Below are 19,021 nucleotides of genomic sequence, written 5' to 3' on the forward strand. Positions count from 1 at the left end.
GCAGTTGGTGGGTGCGGGAGGGGGGAAAGGGGGGTCATCTGCATTCCTGTTGGAATTCAAACTGTTGCATGAACAGAAATCTGTCAGTTCTGAACTGAATAGCGAAATGCACAGTACACGTATGAAATCCTGGACACTCTTAATTAATTACTTAATTACTATGTGTTGTTTTCTGGCGCTGCAGTTATCAAAACATATCCGATTAGAGAAGGGGTGTCAAACTTATTTTGATTCGAAGGCCACTTTCATGACAGTTATATCTCATGTGGCCCTGACCAGTTTCTTTGTGGTCAAATAAGTTAACTCACCGACTGCTATTGACGGCGGTGGACCTCCAAGCACTGAAATATGAGCATTCACAGCCAATCCTCCCAGTTTAAGTCAATTGGGTGTCTGTCCGTGTCAGTGAAAGCCAACGAGCTGTTTTGGGTCTCTTCCTTGTAATTATAGAGAACTTACAGGTCACGTCTTGTACATTTTGGGGTATCTCAGTGTCTCTTCCTATATATTTCTTGTTGATTTTAGGGCAGTTCCAGACTATGCCCTGTGGATTTTAGGGCATAATCAGGTTACTTCCTGTTGCTTTTGGGCCACTTCCAGTTGGTTCCGGCGCATTTTTAGGTCACTTCTTTGTCAATTCAGTGGCTGCCATTAAATGTCAATTTAATTTTGATGGGGAGGTGGCGAATGAATGAATGTGACTGCGGACACAAAAATGAGTGCACAAATCTCCGGTCAAATGTCAAATTAAAAAGATGTTATTCTGTATGTAAAGTATGAATGAGCAACAACGTAACATAACATAACATAACAACCTTGAGGGCTGAGTTGGTCCCCTGGTGGCCCGCTTCTGGCCCACGGGCCCCAAGGTTAACACCCCTGGATTAACTGTTAAAGTCAAATTAAATTATATATATTTCCTTCCCTCTATTATACTCTATTATATATTTTTTTACTTTGTAATGGAAGCATTTTAAAATCTGATTGAGTCAATTTGTTCCAACAAACCCCTAGATTAAAAAAACATCTGTGTAACCGCAACCTGTGTGAAGGCGCTCATGCTTGTACGAGCACAAACAAAACAATCAGCGTTTTGCAAACCAAATAAGCACCAGAAACGTGAAAACAGCAAACGTGATTGTGTACTTATAGTAGCAAGTTTTAAGTGGGTTTAAAAAGCGTTTTTGCCGAGGCGAGACTAGACGGAGGCTTGGTAAAACAGCGCTGCTGCCGCATGACGAGCGTGGACGTGCACAAAAGCGTGTGTTCGCTCAGAGTGTTCGACCCGAACACTCTCTATTTAAGGGAAAAAGGGCGTTATGGAGCAACCTCAGTTAAAATGTCTCAGTTCAAATGTCAGGGCTCCGTGTACTCATCAGGGCATTAGTGGAGCATGCATCAGTAGAAAAGTTTGAAATTAACAAAAAATTCTGTTTACAGTGGTCCCTCGTTTTTCATTGTTAATGGGGATTGCCCCTTCCCCTGCGAAAATCGAAAATCCGCAAAGTAGAGGTGGAGCTTATTTATATTAATAAATAATTTTTGGGGGGAGGGGGTGGTGGTGTGTTGAATGTATTCATTCAGATTTAACAGCATTGGAAAGAGATACATACAAGATGTGTTTTTAGCTTTTATTCCCAAAGTATAATTAAAAAACAAATAAACAAAAAAACAAACAAACAAAAAACCCTTATACGTACAGTATATGTACATTTTTATGAATGATTTTTAAGCACTGCAAATGTAATAATTGCGATATAAATTATATTTATATAAAAGAAAACAATAATTTGTACATGTATACATTAGGGCTGCAGCTATCGATTATTTTAGTAGTTGCTCAATCTATCAACTAGTTAGTTCGAATAATCGAGTAATCGGATTAGAAACATTTAATGCGTTTCAGAATACATTTTAGGAGTTATAAAACAAAGGCTTGCTAAGATTGCACTTTCGAAAAAGCATTAAATGCGAATACAAAATAAAATTGTCGGATATTTCTTCAAACTATGCAGACTTACACATTCATTAAAGAATAAATTAAAATACCTTAGTTTACCGTCAAACGGTATTAAAAAAATAAATAAATGAGGATCTATGTACAACAAAAGAACAATTTGCTAGCTGGCATAGCAAAAGTCCGCTGGTTTAAATGCTATAAAAATGCAAACTTTTCTACAATGCTTTTGAAAAAGGGTTCAAACATATATTCCCACAAAAAAAACTGCTAAGTATATCTATAAACTAAATTATGGATACATAAAAAACATAAGCTCAAACAAAAATTTTCCTTATGTTGGTCTTAACAGGGAGCAGCTGGAGTCAGCAATGTTAAATGAGTTATTTCATATTCACTGTTGCCACTAGAGGGCAGTGTATACACCCAAATCAATAAAAATAAATGCAAACATTTTCAAAACACTCCATTACAGGCGGCAAAATTTGATCTGAAACTTTTTTCTAATCCATTACTCGAATTAATCGATTAATTATTGCAGCACTAGTATACATGCATATGGCGGAAAACACAGACAAGGCTGGATTAGCAGTTTCTGCTCTTGCACTCCTCTTTAAAATAAAGTGTTGTATTTTAAGCCAAAAGAACTGTTGTGTTTGACAGAATAATATGTCTATATGCTGCCATAGCAGATTTATGGTGCATTAAGCCCCCGAACTATTTTTAATTGGTCCGTTTTACCCTGGAAACCCCCGTTTACAGTTGTCAAGCAACCGCTTTTGTTTCAACCCAGCCATAAAACGAAGGTAATTAATTATATTTATTATTCAAAATGTCTGTCACTTTAAGTTTAGAGTCAAAAATTGATGTCTGATATTTAGTTTGAAAAAAACGACAAAAAAATATTCACTCGCATATTTTAAACTTTTAAACAAATTACATCACAACGAAAAAATAGTGTCTGTAAAAAAGTCACGGATATCTACCTCATAACTATCGCTTAATTGTATTTTTTATTTTGATTGACGCAACTTTGTCTTTGATTGAAGCAACTTTTTTTGATTGAATAATAATAATAATAATTTTGTTACTGTCGCATTTTCCCCGATATTTTACATGATAACTAATCGATCCAAACAAAGAAAAATTGAAAAGAAAAAAACGTTTAGAAGGGTAAATATATGAAAAAGAAACTCTCGACCACTCCTTGATGTCTGCGATTTCTGCATCACGGCCTTTATATTACCATGTTTTACCCATAAAATCCCCAAAAAGTCCGGCTGTGGCCAATCTCAGTTGTGTCTTGACACTCGCTGATCGAAACAAGGTAAGTACACAATAATATCTCGTTAAAATCATGGTGTCTTTAATTATTCTCTCTCATGCTCTCACCTCCCATTGGGGTTTCACTGTTTATTTTATTTTATTATTATTATTTTTATTAAATGCCCTCCTGTTAAAAAAAAAAATTCCCACAGAAAATTGAGATTTTAGGCTTTCCAATGATGTATCACACGTGAATATAGGACAGTTCTGAAATTTGGCCAAATTGGAGGTCTCACAGCAAAAGTCCAATCACCTGGGTGTTTTCCGCCATATACCTTAACATCTTTTAAATAAAATACTGTATTTATTCACTTATTTTTTTTAATTGAAAAAATCCGCGGTGGACTGAGAGCGTGAAGTTTGAAGCGCAAAGTAGCGAGGGATCGCTGTAGTAAGAAAAAACACACACCCTCACTGAGTATACATTTATGTAATGAGAATTTATTACAGTACAGTACAGTACAGTACTTTATTTCCTCTTTGCACTTGCACTGAGGCAGAATGAGTGAAATGAATTTTAATTGGCTAATTTTTCACGGGCCCTACTTTAGACCAATCAAAACAGGAATGGGCGGGGTTTTGATACGGGACCGTTTTTTCCTGTGTTTTTCTGGGGGCGAGAGGGCGGGGTCTCCGCTCTGACTCACTCACTCAATGCTGCTGGACATACTGAGTTGCCAAGGTCGCCGAAAAAGGCTACTCACATCGTTTCTTCATTTGTTTCCTGCCAGAACTAAACTCCGAAGACTAAACCCGGTGAGTTTCTTTCTTTTTTAAGCTACTTTTACTCCTGTTGGGATGGCGCTGCTGTAGCCCCCGGAATATTTGCTGAACGTTGTGAAGCTCCTTCACTGTCAAATAAGCTCACATGGGAAGAGATGCCGGGGAGGCTAACCCGCTAGCCCACGTTAACCTCCTCAACCTGTGCAATGAAACGTTCTGTTGTACCGTAGTACAGATCATAAAAGCATTTCGCCAGCACCTCCTGAGCCCTTTGACCAGCGTTTTATTATCTTTTTTTTATGGCCGGACACTTTTTGATTAACCGTCTAAGCCTGGAAACTTAGCTGGCAAGTAGCTACTGAAGTGCACAGATTTTTTATTTATTGACTAATTGCCTTTTAATGCTATTAAAACGAATACGTACTCACATATTCGATTTAGGAGCCACATACTATGCCAAATAACCCAGTGTTGAGGGCATCTGGAGGGGATACCAGTGTTTGTTTGAACGTGCAGACGTGTTGCTCTTCTCTCAAACCGCCAGTGGTAAAGCTTGAGTGTGCTTTTTGGTGAAGATGACTGTAGCAGCTGTCTCTCCTGACCTGATCAGCTCTCAAATCTGCTGATATTAGTAAAGTACAGTACATGTTTTGCGACAGTAGTGCTGCAATGATTAATCAATGAACTCGAGTATTCGATTAGAAATAAAGATTCGAATTAAATTTTGCTGCTTCGAGGTTTCGTTTATTTGAAGTGGCGTTGTAATGGTTTGTTTTGAAAGTGTTTACATTTAGTTTTATTGATTTGGGTGGATACACTGCTTGTTTTGAAAGTGTTTACATTTAGTTTTATTGATTTGGGTGGATACACTGCCTGCCATCTAGTCTGCCTCGTTCACATGGCCTAATACATCTGTTTCCAGTTAAGACTAACATAAGCTAGGTTTTTGTTTGAGCTAATTAAAGGTGTAACGGTACATGTATTCGTATTGAACAGTTTTGGTACTTTGTGCTCGGTTCGGGACGGAGGCGTCCCAAACGGGTTTTTGACGTAATGTAACCCTTACTTTTCGAGGCTGTGAGTCGATCGGGTTACAGTTTCTTTGTGTAGATTATATTTACTCCGCCTTTCCTACTATATTGAGGACCAACACGGTAGGACAGTAAGAAACGTCAATGGCGTGACAAAGTGGCCGCCGCGAGAACGCAGTGAAACGCGGACGTTAAAGTCAATCAGCCAATGCACACCAGTCGCAGTGCGGCTGCATGTTAGACGCGTCCCAGAAGCGGCTCAACGCGATGCACACGAAAAAAACGGCAGATTTTTTTATTTGACACGAGACGCGGCCCTCCTGCGTCAATACTACTAGCTAGCAGACCGGAAGTCACTCGTGTAAAAATACGGTGGATCCGGTCGATTTTCAAACTAATATGCATTCGTAACCCACTTTTTGAGTCCATCAGATCTCTTGAGTGGTAGATTGGGGCACAGTTGACTTGTCTTTGTTGATTTACAATTGTCTTCTCTGCTATAATAATAACCAATACGGCCCCGTGTTCAATACAAAACCCTCCTACCACATCAAAACAAGTAGGAACTAATATTCACATAGGAACTAAAGTTACACAACATAAAATATACAATATAAATAAATACTACATCACATTTGTAAAATACAAACACATCATAAAATAAATAATAGCCCATTTAAATAAAATAAATTGAAATGAGCTAAAACACCTGTAATTAAATAATAAGAATAATACACAGATTCTGCTTACACAAATAAATTTATTAATTTCTGTGTGGCGCTTTAACTTGAGAAAATCCACCAATAAAGCTTTTGAAAACCGTTCATAAGAAAAAAAAATCATTGAGGCAATTCATTTGTAAAATACTTGTTAAAATCTTTGTCATTGGGATTGCTTTTTTCTTTAGCACAGAACTTCTTTTTTCTTTTTTCAAAAAGAAAGCTGGCCAATGCGCGGGGTCTGAAAGGCAAATTGTTATTGGATTATTATCTTTAAATACCCGCTACTTTTTGAGCAGAATTCTAGCTTTGTATAGGCTACTGTTCCTATTGTTGAAAGCACAAACATGTGTAATAAACAACTAGCACATTTATATTTTGCATTTTGTTTTCTTACTGTACTGAAAATGAATCGAACCGTGACCTCAAAACTGAGGTACATACCGAACCGAGATTTTTGTTTACCGTTGCACCCCTTGAGCTAATGTTTTTTTTAATGCATTCGTAATTTAGTTTAAAGGTATATTTAGCCAATTTTTGTGGGAATAGGCTATGTGTCTAAACCATTTGTTAAGAGAATTGTAAAGAAAAGTTTGTATTTTGTAGCATTTAAGTTAGTGGACTTTTGCTGTGTAAGTTAGCCAATTTTGTTGTACAATGATCCTTATTTGTTTATTTTATATACGGTTTGAAGCTTAGCTCAGGTATTTTAATTTTTTATGTTGCTTATCCGATTACTCGATTATTCGAACTAACTAGTTCATCGATTAATCGACTACTAAATTAATGGATAGCTGCAGCCCTATGCGACGGTAATGCATTATTCATTAAAACTGTCTCTTGGCCTGCCACGATAACATATTTTAGTAGGCGATATATTGTCTGATAAATTATTGCGATATGCGATATTATTGCCTGTTTTTTTTTTTTTTTTTTTTTAACCTATTCAGCCACGAATATAGTGAAAATACGTCCTCATAAATCACCTATTGAATTGCAATAAATTGTTATTCTTAAATAAAACGCAAACTATATTAAAATTTATAAATATTTATAAAAAAATGCATAATGAGTCATATTAAAGCTAGTTAGGTGCAGAATATGAAATAGGTGAGAAACCCACTGTCATTTTTGTTGTCTGCCAATTAGAGCCCATTAAAAGTGTTAATTTGATCCAAAATAAGTCATTTTATCCTGCAAAGATTACATGCAACAAATTTGAAGCCAAATTATGATCATTTATTACATCATATTAACATTGCCAATCAGATTTTTCATAATGGGTCATTTAAAATGTATTCATAGTGTAGAATCTAAAGAATATGCGATTGCCTCCAGAAATCTGAACATGACATGCTTTTATTTTGAAATGTTCACGTTTGCTAAGCCACTAATCGTAAGCTTTACACTCGGTAAAAAGAAACAAAAACAAAATGCATTTCTTTCGTCATGCATGTGGTGTCAGTAATCGATTTTTTTCCCTTTAGTTCGCATTGCTTGCAAATTCTTTAATCCAGCGATTTTCATGTTTGATGTGTCACCTATTAACCTCAATTTTGCGTTGTGGAGAAGACTGTCAATGTTTTATAGCAGACAAAGGGATTAGTACATTGTCCTTTTTCCATTAGCCTCAATGTAGCAATGCTAACGTTTTACAATGGTTAGTATAGAAGTGCTTCCTTATTTTGTATGTCTGACATTTAATTCAAAGGTGTGTTGACAGCCAATAAACATCTGTGAAAGCTACTGGAGTCTCATATGTAATCAACACGCACGTGTGCCGAGTGCACGCAGCACACGCACGCAGATATGTATGCACGCACACACGCGGCGATAAATCGCAGCCAGGAAAATTACCACCCTCATTTTTATTTACCGTGCGATAATTTGTCTTATTGCATGTCGCAACAGGCTTAACTGTCTGTTTCTTTTTAAAGAACAATGTAAACCTACAGGTATATCAATAAAGTGCATATGATATGAACTATCCCACAAGTCAGATGTCAGTATGGTACATGAACTATTTCCTGTTACTGTAATCAGCATGTTGGCCTTTTGAAAGTAAGAACACACCTCGCCTCACATATTGCAAGGATAATGGTGAGTACAGATTCCTTTACTATCATGACTAAAAGGGTGAGCTGAATCTAGAAGAGCAACTGAACAAGACAGCATGGATTTTCCCCCCTCTTCTGCCTTCCCATCTGGACTTAAAAGCATTGTCTATGTGCCATGCCATTGACTTGCACACTGAAAAGGGCGGACATATCCTCCCCTCAAATTACATGGAATAAGCACTAAACACCCCCAAACTAGGGCTGGAACGATTAATTGAAACATTTTTAATAGCTCAATATTTAAATAAAAGACAAAGTAGAAAAAAAAAAATCATATTTATTGTCATCACTCCAGACCTATTTTACTGCTGCTGAATCATGCACCACCCTGTGCAGAAATAAGTTGGTGCAATGGCAGCAAGCCAGGAGGAAAGAGTGTCATCATTTTGATCATTTATGGAAAGTTTGCATCATGGTTCAGTGGTAGAATAGTTAAAACCTAACCTAAAAGGCTGTAGGTTCGATCCACTGCCCTGGTGACCATATCAAAGTATCCTTGAGCGAGATACTGAACCCTACATTGCTGGATGCTGCGTCATCAGTAGGCAAATGAGATGACAATGTCAAAGTGCTTTAAGTGCATTGAAGGTTAAAAGAACATTAGGGCTGTTCCAAGCGACGAATTTTCTCCCAGTTAGCCGACTATTTTTACTATTAGTCGACTAATCTAATTAAAAAAAAAAAAAATTAAACTAATTTAGCAATGACATTTTTGTTGACGCTTATTAACTCACAAAACATTTTGAAACACTTCAATTCTTTATTAAAATACAAATAAACACATAAATAACAATAATAAATCACAAATAAACAAATGCAGATAGCATTAACTAGTGCAAAAGAATTGAATGTAAACAGATTCAGAACACTGACTTCGCTTTTCCAACATGATTCAAAACAATTCTTCAGAAAAAATTATATATCATAGTATAGCTAATATTTTTTTATAATAGTATTATAAAAAAATATTCATTGCCAATCAGATTTTTCATAAGGGTGACATTTTAAAGCTATTCTTAGTGTAGAATCTGACTTCTGAAGTAGATGGGATTAACTCCAGAAACCGTTATTTATGTGACGAACATGACATGCTTTTATTTTGAAATGTTCATCGGAAGTTTGTTCCCTAAACCGCTAACTATAAGCTTTACACTTCGCAAAAAAAGCACTTTTTGTCATTGCATGTGGTGTCAGTAATAGATTTTTTTTTTCTTTTCATTTTTTTCATTTGCAAATGCTATTAACCAGCGATTTTTCAGGTTTGAGGTGTCATCTTTTAACCGCAAGTTTGCGTTTTGGAAAAGACTGCCAATGTTTTATAGCAGGCTAAAGTAGGTTGTCTTTTTTCCCCATTAGCCTCAATGTAGCAATGCTAACGTTTACAGCGTTTAATATTGATGTGTTTCCTTATTTTATATGTCTGAAATTTTAATTCTACTGCATGTTGATGACCAATAAACATCTGTGAAAGAAACTGGAGTCATATGTCATCAACCTGCACGCACAAATCTATGCACATACGCAAGCACGTGGCGATAAAACGCAGCCGTGACATTTACCGCCCATGCAAGCATGGCATTGAAGAAACAGAACACAACAGTGTACCCTCCTTTGTTTCATTGAAATAAGTCAATGTTTTGGCCACTCTGGTGCGCTTTTTTGGCTTTGTGCAGCTTGCACTTGCATACCGGGCGTCCGACATTCTCAACTTTCCACGCATTTTCTTTAACCCTTCATTAACCGTCGACAGGATGTTATACTTGTCGACGCATTTATGTCATCGATGATGTTGACTATGTCGATTAGTATGTTAAAATTCCATTTACCACCATCCACCATGTTTCGATCCGATTGAAAATCAGGCCGGTCGGGCCATTTTTCAGACTGTCGGAATCAGGTGAAGTGGATTGGATTTTTAGTTTTGAAAAATTTGTCTATTTTTTAAGGGCTAAGAAGTAATAAAATAATCCAGAAATGCAATGGCATTGCCAAAATGCAGCGATTAATTGATTAACTCGATCAGAAAAAAAGCTGTGAATCAAATTTGTCTGCTTTGATGATTCGTTTAATTAGTGACGTTGTAATGGTTTGTTTTGAAAATGTTGCATTTAGTTTTATTGATTTGGGTGGTTACACTGCCCTCCAGTGGCAACAGTGAATATACCATAACTCGTCTAACATGGCTGAATCCACCTGCTCCTTGTTTAGACCAACATAAATAATGTATTTGTTTGAGCTAATATGTTTGTTTATGCTCTCGTTATTTAGTTTAGAAGTATATTTAGCAGAATACATGTTTGAATGCTATGTTAAGGGCTTTGTTTAAAAACCTTAGCATTTTATATCATTTAACCTTGCGTACTTTTGCTATGAAAGTTAACCAATTGGTCTTTTGTTGTACTCTGATCTGTTAAGTGTTAGCTGTGATCTGTAATATTGTTTGAACTACTGTGATGCAGACTTTGAAATGAAAGTTTCTAATGTGAGCGTTTATTTATAATCATTTAGAAAATCTGAACACAAAACATTTTCTCCCAAAGGCAATTTGACACTATGGTACTGTTTGGGTTTAGTGGAGCAGCTTCCATTTAATACAGCCAACGATTAAATGTTGACATAGTCATACAACAATCAATTATAAAATATACCGGATCGGTTTAAAAAGTAATACGGAACTATGAATAATATGTTTGTATATTTTCAGTTCAAACTACAATAGAATGAAAATTCTCTTCTTTTATTGTTCAACCTCCGCAAGATGCTGCGATAACCAAACAAATTTATGGCTAGCTCTTTGTGTTCATTTTAGGTTGGGATGCACTGCTCTATAAATCATGCTTTTCATGGTTCTTCTTTTACTAGAATGGTGTCCTTTTTGTTGGTGAGAGAGCACACAGCAACAGCTGCTATTCACAGCCAATGTGTGCATCTGTGTGCACAAGTTTGTTTTCTTTCTCCGTTTTCTATTCGTCTCTAATTGCAGCATTTGCGGAATGCCGCTCAAATGCAACTGGACAATAGCGACTGTGGATGAACCTTGTGTTCCTTGCTTTTAACTAAGCTACAGTTTGAAAAATGTCTATGTAGTGGAAACTAAGACAAGAGCAACTGGGAAATGTTTTTTACATTCTCACCAACAACTATCTGACCTATGTGAAAATTATTATTATTTCTTTTTAAGTATCATGGCCATGCTGTTAAACTTTAAAATACATGCAACTTGGCAATAACACTTTATATGGAAACGGAATATGTATGCACACCAAATTGCTTGCTTGTTTCTAAGTCGTTAATAGTGTCTCAGGAAGGGCCCATTTTCCTGATTCATTATATATCAATAATAGGCATGTGCCAGTATGAGATTCTCACGTTATAATAGGCTTAAGCCCAAATATCATGGTATTGCAATTAGGGCTGGGCGATATGGCCTTAAGCACGTATCGCGGTAAATTGGGCAGATTTACCTCGATAACGATAAATGACGATAAATTCGCCCAAGCGGACTGTTATATACAGGTATTTGATACACTGCCAATGGGTTTTCCCATTGGCAGTGTATTAAATACTTGTTCTCCCCACTGTAATTTGAAAATCTGAATCAATGCATGAAATACAGATTAACCGTTTCTTGTTAATTTATTTACCAGCTTTCAATTTAATATGTTTAACAATCGTACATGCAGTCTAAACATTAAGTATACAAAAATGTATTGTAAACAATAAGAATTCAAGTATGAACATTTATAACAGCTTGTATGGCTTGAACAATGTACATTGTCAAAATCAATATGCCAGTGCAAACATGTCATTGTAATACAAATGACTTACAGCTTGAACAGTACACTTCAAAAAGACAACTTATTGTCAATGGCTGCTGTGACATATTTACTTAACACAAGTGTTTACTTCAAGGTTTCAGTTTTTTTTTCCCCAGTGCATTTTTTAATACATGCAAGCACAGATGAACCCCCACACAGACACACACACATTAAAGCTGCATTGATTGATCTAATGACACAGAATTAAGCACATACAGAAAAATAGCTGGGGCCATTAAACAGCCATATTAAAATTTTCACTGTTGGATTGTACTTTATGCTGAATGCTTTAGTATCACAACATCCATCAGAAATCACACATAGACAGAGATACACAATAACGTGACATACTAATTGCTAGATGCAGTCCGTGCCCAATCCACTCATTAAGTTCAGCTTTTTCGCCAAGGTTTGAGCCGCTATCCGACTCCATCACGTTTTTTTTGTAGCGTTAGCCGCTAGCGTCAGCCACTAGCGTTAGCCTGTGGCTTGGCTACTAGTAGAAAGCATTGAAAGCATCCTCTTTGGAAATCGTGAGAATAAGGGAGGACAGCGGGTGAAAGCCTGTCTGGATGCCGCCAAGAGTCTATTTAATGTCGGGTGAAAGTTTGGCGAACCTCCCTTAAGCCACACTCCATCACGTTTGCTTGTAGCGTTAGCCGCTAGCGTTAGCCACAGGGCTCTTGTTTGTTTGGCTTCCTGATAACCACGTGGCTCCATACGTAAGCACACTTTCTGCTTTCTTAAAGGGGAATGAACATTTCCGAACAACACAGAGTCAAAGCGGGATGAAAAGACTATATTTTCTTGTTTTATTAAATTACCCAATTTACCGTCATGGTCAAAATTACGTCGCTCATCGTGAAGAATTTCGGTGCCGGTAAATTTTCGGTTTACCGCCCTGCTATAATTGCAATTATAGCTCTAAAATGTGTTAATTTGAGATATTTGGGAAGAAAACTTTTTCCATTGAACAGAATTTTTATTTTTCTAAACATATTAGCTTGGGGTGTGCCATCTTAGACACCCCACGATTCAATTCGATTAGGATTCAGGGTGCTCCGATTCGATTATTGACTGATGGTCACGATAACGAAGATGATCGTGGTTATCGCGATTATCGATACATCGTGCATTACCAATTCACACAATAGCCAAACAAATTTATGTCCGTTATTTATTTAAAATATCCCAATGATTCAACAAGAACGATGGAAACATGCCCATACGACAAAAAGCTGCCCTTAAGCTGTTTTTTTTTTTTTGTTGTTGTAATTTTTAAAAAAAAAATAAATATTTTTTTTAAAAGAAAGAGCAAAAACTGTAACCATTTTAAAGGGAGTACTTATTTTTGTCAACAATACAATAAAATTTACACAGGTGGAATGAATTCCACATTTTCTGGAAACAAAGTGTCTTTAGAAATAAGACTTCTTTTAACCAATATACTTTGTTTTTACAGATTTTTGTACTATTTCGCATGTTTGTAGTGTTACCGCTGTACTTAATCATGGTTTTACACGTTCTGCATATAACATACACGTTAGCGAATTAGCTAATTAGCTTAGCGCTTGGCGCTAACTATTAACATCTCAAAAACGATAACAATAAAGGCTAAACAGTACAAGAGGGTTCATGTACTCACCTCTTATAGTTGCACACGGGTCTTAGCAACACACTCAGGACATTTTTTAATTGAAATGACTTAAAACTACTGCTGGACATCTGAAAGACAAGGAGCAACGAACTATCTCTCTTTCACTCTTGCTCTAAAAAATGACTTGTGGACAAAAGCGCGACCGCCGGGTTGCACTTCTGTCCTTGCCTGTCGCATACACAAATTTACAGTGCCTTGCAAAAGTATTCGGCCCCCTTGAACCTTGCAACCTTTCGCCACATTTCAGGCTTCAAACATAAAGATATAAAATTTTAATTTTTGTCAAGAATCAACAACAAGTGGGACACAATCGTGAAGTGCAACAAAATTTATTGGATAATTTAAACTTTTTTAACAAATAAAAAACTGAAAAGTGAGGCGTGCAATATTATTCGGCCCCCTTGCGTTAATACTTTGTAGCGCCACCTTTTGTTCCAATTACAGCTGCAAGTCGCTTGGGGTATGTTTCTATCAGTTTTGCACATCGAGAGACTGACATTCTTGCCCATTCTTCCTTGCAAAACAGCTCGAGCTCAGTGAGGTTGGATGGAGAGTGTTTGTGAACAGCAGTCTTCAGCTCTTTCCACAGATTCTTGATTGGATTCAGGTCTGGACTTTGACTTGGCCATTCTAACACCTGGATATGTTTATTTTTGAACCATTCCATTGTAGATTTGGCTTTATGTTTTGGATCATTGTCCTGTTGGAAGATAAATCTCCGTCCCAGTCTCAGGTCTTGTGCAGATACCAACAGGTTTTCTTCCAGAATGTTCCTGTATTTGGCTGCATCCATCTTCCGTCAATTTTAACCATCTTCCCTGTCCCTGCTGAAGAAAAGCAGGCCCAAACCATGATGCTGCCACCACCATGTTTGACAGTGGGGATGGTGTGTTCAGGGTGATGAGCTGTGTTGCTTTTACGCCAAACATATCGTTTTGCATTGTGGCCAAAAAGTTCAATTTTGGTTTCATCTGACCAGAGCACCTTCTTCCACATGTTTGGTGTGTCTCCCAGGTGGCTTGTGGCAAACTTTAAACCAGACCTTTTATGGATATCTTTGAGAAATGGCTTTCTTCTTGCCACTCTTCCATAAAGGCCAGATTTGTGCAGTGTACGACTGATTGTTGTCCTATGGACAGACTCTCCCACCTCAGCTGTAGATCTCTGCAGTTCATCCAGAGTGATCATGGGCCTCTTGGCTGCATCTCTGATCAGTTTTCTCCTTGTTTGAGAAGAAAGTTTGGAAGGACGGCCGGGTCTTGGTAGATTTGCAGTGGTCTGATGCTCCTTCCATATTAATATGATGGCTTGCACAGTGCTCCTTGAGATGTTTAAAGCTTGGGAAATCTTTTTGTATCCAAATCCGGCTTTAAACTTCTACACAACGGTATCTCGGACCTGCCTGGTGTGTTCCTTGGTTTTCATAATGCTCTCTGCACTTTAAACAGAACCCTGAGACTATCACAGAGCAGGTGCATTTATACGGAGATTTGATTACACACAGGTGGATTCTATTTATCATCATCGGTCATTTAGGACAACATTGGATCATTCAGAGATCCTCACTGAACTTCTGGAGTGAGTTTGCTGCACTGTAAGTAAAGGGGCCGAATAATATTGCACGCACCACTTTTCAGTTTTTTATTTGTTAAAAAAGTTTAAATTATCCAATAAATGTTGTTCCACTTCATGATTGTGTCCCACTTGTTGTTGATTCTTGACAAAAAAATTAAATTTCATATCTTTATGTTTGAAGCCTGAAATGTGGCGAAAGGTTGCAAGATTCAAGGGGGCCGAATACTTTTGCAAGGCACTGTATTTTCCAGTCTTTTAAAGAGTAAATCTCTCTCACAGTAACCGTTAGCATCCATCATAACGTGCGTGCGCCCGTTAACGGTGCCCGGGCGGCAGACGTGTCTTGAATTTCGTTCTGCTACGAGCGGCTCCCATAAAGTTATGAGGGAAAATCATCGTTTTTGAACCTTTATGAATCGTAATCGAATCGTTCTGTGTCGAATCGCGATGCATGTAATAATCGATTTTTGGGAACTCTAATATTAGCGAATTCAAACATAAGTATAATGTTGAAATAAATTTTAAAAAATAATAATAATTACTGAAAATATTCTAAATAAAATTAAAATAAATGCAGTTCTTTAGGTGAACCTAAACCCATAGCCACAGCTCAACATTATTACCATCGGAACAAAAAAAATTGAATTTTTTTCCATAAAAAGCACAACACTGACAGTTGCGAGAGGGGGAAAACATGTTTTACCACAGCTAGACACACTGAACACGCTGGAGTTAACTCTCCTAGCTGGTGGGAAATGTTCATGACGTTGACTTTAATTTTGTATAAATGCGAAATCATATTGGAAGTATTGCCTCCTCGGCAGCCACCCTCCGCAAACATGTTTTACATGTCGGTTGGCCCTCTTACTCTAAGCCGCAGCCGTCTGTAACTTTTCTGTAGCCGAAGTATTCCCATCCCTGCAACAACCGCTGGGGGAGGATTGAGTCTTGCTGCTGCAAGCGAAGGATTTCTCCCTGCATTTTTAGGACATAAAAAATAGTTTATACCTTAGGGGCGCTATGACGGAAAATTTTGCAGTTTTGAAACTGTGAAATTTTCATACCGCGGTATACCTTGAAACCGGTAATCAGCACATGTTTAATCAATACTGAAGTAGATTTGGAGTGAGATCGAGAGTTTGGTAAAGAAGTTTGTTTGTTGTGAATTTTAGACTATTTATATCTGAATAACTGATATGTTTTGTGAATAGAAGCCTGTTGTTCTCAATTTTATTATTACTATAATGTGTCATGTTTGTTCTTGGCCTAAATAGAATTCCCCCCTCAAAATACAATTTATACTCAAGTCAGGGGCGGAGATTGGGGGGTTGCGCCCGTTTTGTAGATGTAAAGGGGGCCAGGGTGAGCGAGGGAAGGGGCAAAAACTCATGTATGATGATGCACACAGCTATAATATTGTGTTAAAGCAGGCATACATATCACAGCTAACATCAAACTCTGCGCTAGCACCACCCCACTCCCACTAATACAGTACAGTTAAGTTGGTGCCTCAATGAAGCGATAACCCAGTCGTACTCATGGCACCTGGACCCTGATCAGATTTGTTATGCCACAGACTACAGTGGGACTTGTGGGTTTTTTCCCCCTTTGTTTTGCATTTTTGGGCTGGTGCGACTTATCGTCTTAAGCAAAAAAAAAAAACCAAACATGTTTTTGTATGGCATTTCAGATTTAAAATATTAATACAGTGGTAGCTAAATTCGTATGTAGAGGTACCACTGCATAAGAATGGCAAAGTCACCATTACCAATCCAGAAACGGCTCCCGAGACTAGGTTTCTGAGGTGTTGTAATAAATTGGTGTAAAATGCTATTCTATAGCCAATCAGAACTTTCCTTGCATTCTGACTCATGATTGGTTAATAATTGTGGCACATTTGTAACACTGTCATGCACATTTGTAACACTGTCATGAATCGCAAGCAGGAGGGAGTGAATTGCACACACATGGGAATGTGTGATTGTAAGTAAACAAAAGGGGATACGCAAGCGCTGAAAATAAAGTAATAACCAAAATATATTTGTGAGTTCTGGCAAAAAACAAAATAAATGTACAAAGAGAGCAAGTTATACACTTAAAACGCGCTTTGATGCTCTATTTCCAATTACGTACATAATATGCTCTTATTACATTTGTGTAATTGTGCCACAAATCTAACATATTTCCCCAGAATACTGAGAATTTTAAATTAATTAATCTCATTGCTATACTGATTATAATAATCCTGATCATCATTTTAGCCATAATGGTAATGCCCTGCTGTGCTCTTAACCCTGCAGTCAGTGTGAGAAATGGCTTATTTTCATGAAACAGGACAGAGTAATTTCAACTAGGGTGATGTAATTCTTTGTCATCTGTGTATTTACACAAACAGAAGTCTATTACTAGAAACACTTTTACTAAGTCATGGTAGTCGCCTGATAAAGTGCTTTAGACAGTGGAAGACAAATGTAAATTGTCTCTTTTACTCAAATTTTTTCCTGTTATTTAAGCATTATGTTTTGGGAATTTTTTTTGTGTGTATGTGGGTGTTATACTTTATGCACACCCCCCCCCCCCCCCCCTTTATTTTTACTTCCAACTAGCAACTCAAACTGGGAATGTCACAACAGTTTTCCATTGATTATTCTTAAACGCAGTTTTTGACGTTTTCATTGTCACATACAGAATATTTACTTTTGTGTCCATCTTCTTTGTTGCGTTTTATTGGGGTTTTTTTTGTTGAGTTTTTACTGCACACAAAAACTAATCATTAGTGAAAGACATTGGATTTGTTGCTATTAAAAAAAAAAACAGTCTTTGCTGCTCAGTCTCACAATTTGTCAAACAGGATTAATGAATCTGAGCTGCGGGTGTAGCTTATCTCATAAAGTTTAGCAGTTGAACTTTTAAAAACACACCTTCACTGTTCATTAGGACTAATGTTATTGTTTTTCTACTGCAGCTATTTTCCCCATGTTTATTATTTTTCATTGTTGGCAGTCTGTCACCTCCTGTTTCCATTCCCCTAAGGAAATGACTCTTGTATAGTAAACTGAATGTGTCGCAATGTGACCATGAGAATCAAACTGACTGTAGAAAGTTCCTCTTTTACATCAAACTGTCTGTCTGCATGTCTTAACCATTTCGTGCGCTACCATGCTGCCTCATGACCTCGCAAACTTCCTGCTCATGTTTCACTTTCATGCACCTTCTTGTCAAGCGAGACAACAGCTCTCTGTGAGTGTTTTCAACTTTCTGCTCTCGTGCCCACTCGTGTGCAGGTGAAGTGCATTTTGTGCACAGGATGTACGTTTTTTCTCTGGCAGTTTTTAAAGTGCACTTGGTTAACTGAATAATAAGCATGCTATTTTACTAGTTTTCTGCCTAAATGGACTGTAGACGAATGAAAAGTATGGTTTTTAATTGTTTTAATGACTGTAATAGAGTTATATTTGATGAAGGAAAATTTAGAAAGTTTTTATTTGTTGGCACAAAACTGTTTATCTTTTGTAGGGTGATCAGAAATCAGGCCAGATCACATCATTTTTATAAGATCAGTATCGAAAAGATGGGATTTTTAAAAGGCATTTCCTCATTTTGAAGTATTTGGTCGTTGGCTGTCATAGACAACGATGGGTGTCCAGTCCATTTTGACTAGGAACAGCCCTCCCAGTCAAAATGGATTGGACGTCTTACCGCAGTCAGTGGCAGTGAAACACGATCACTCAATGCCAGCCTTCCCAGTTAATATACTGTAAATTTAATGTCTATCACTGTCAATGGCACTGAATGAGTTCAGGGTTACAAGTGACAAAATAATCCAGAACTATTACAATTAGGGATGTCCCTAATTCGATCACATGACTGGAACTGTGGTCCGAGCACGTTATTTTTAGAAGATCGGAATCTGGTGGAAAAGATCGTGTTTTTAAGGTTTTAATTTAAGGGCTACAAAGCATTAAAATAATCAAGATGGACAAAGATATTGTCAGAAGAATAAATTATTAAATAAATAATAAATTACTGAGGTGTCAGATCAGTACTCAGTAACGACAGATCCCTTAAAACTGGGTGACTCGAACTTGGGCGTAAAAA

At 37.2% G+C, this 19,021-nt stretch overlaps 1 protein-coding gene across 3 annotated transcripts in view; it reads left to right on the top strand.

Annotated features, from left to right (window-relative positions):
- The first annotated feature begins 3,912 nt into the window (after positions 1-3,912).
- fam49a (family with sequence similarity 49 member A) overlaps positions 3,913-19,021 on the top strand; it is a 78,206-nt gene continuing 63,097 nt past the window's right edge. For all 3 annotated transcript variants that reach the window (XM_057822791.1, XM_057822789.1, XM_057822792.1), the window contains exon 1: positions 3,913-4,039. The gene's annotated coding sequence lies outside the window, so the exon portion shown is untranslated. The remainder of the gene's footprint in view (positions 4,040-19,021) is intronic.

Source organism: Corythoichthys intestinalis, chromosome 19 (genome assembly GCF_030265065.1).
Source record: "Corythoichthys intestinalis isolate RoL2023-P3 chromosome 19, ASM3026506v1, whole genome shotgun sequence".
Lineage (NCBI taxonomy): Eukaryota > Metazoa > Chordata > Actinopteri > Syngnathiformes > Syngnathidae > Corythoichthys > Corythoichthys intestinalis.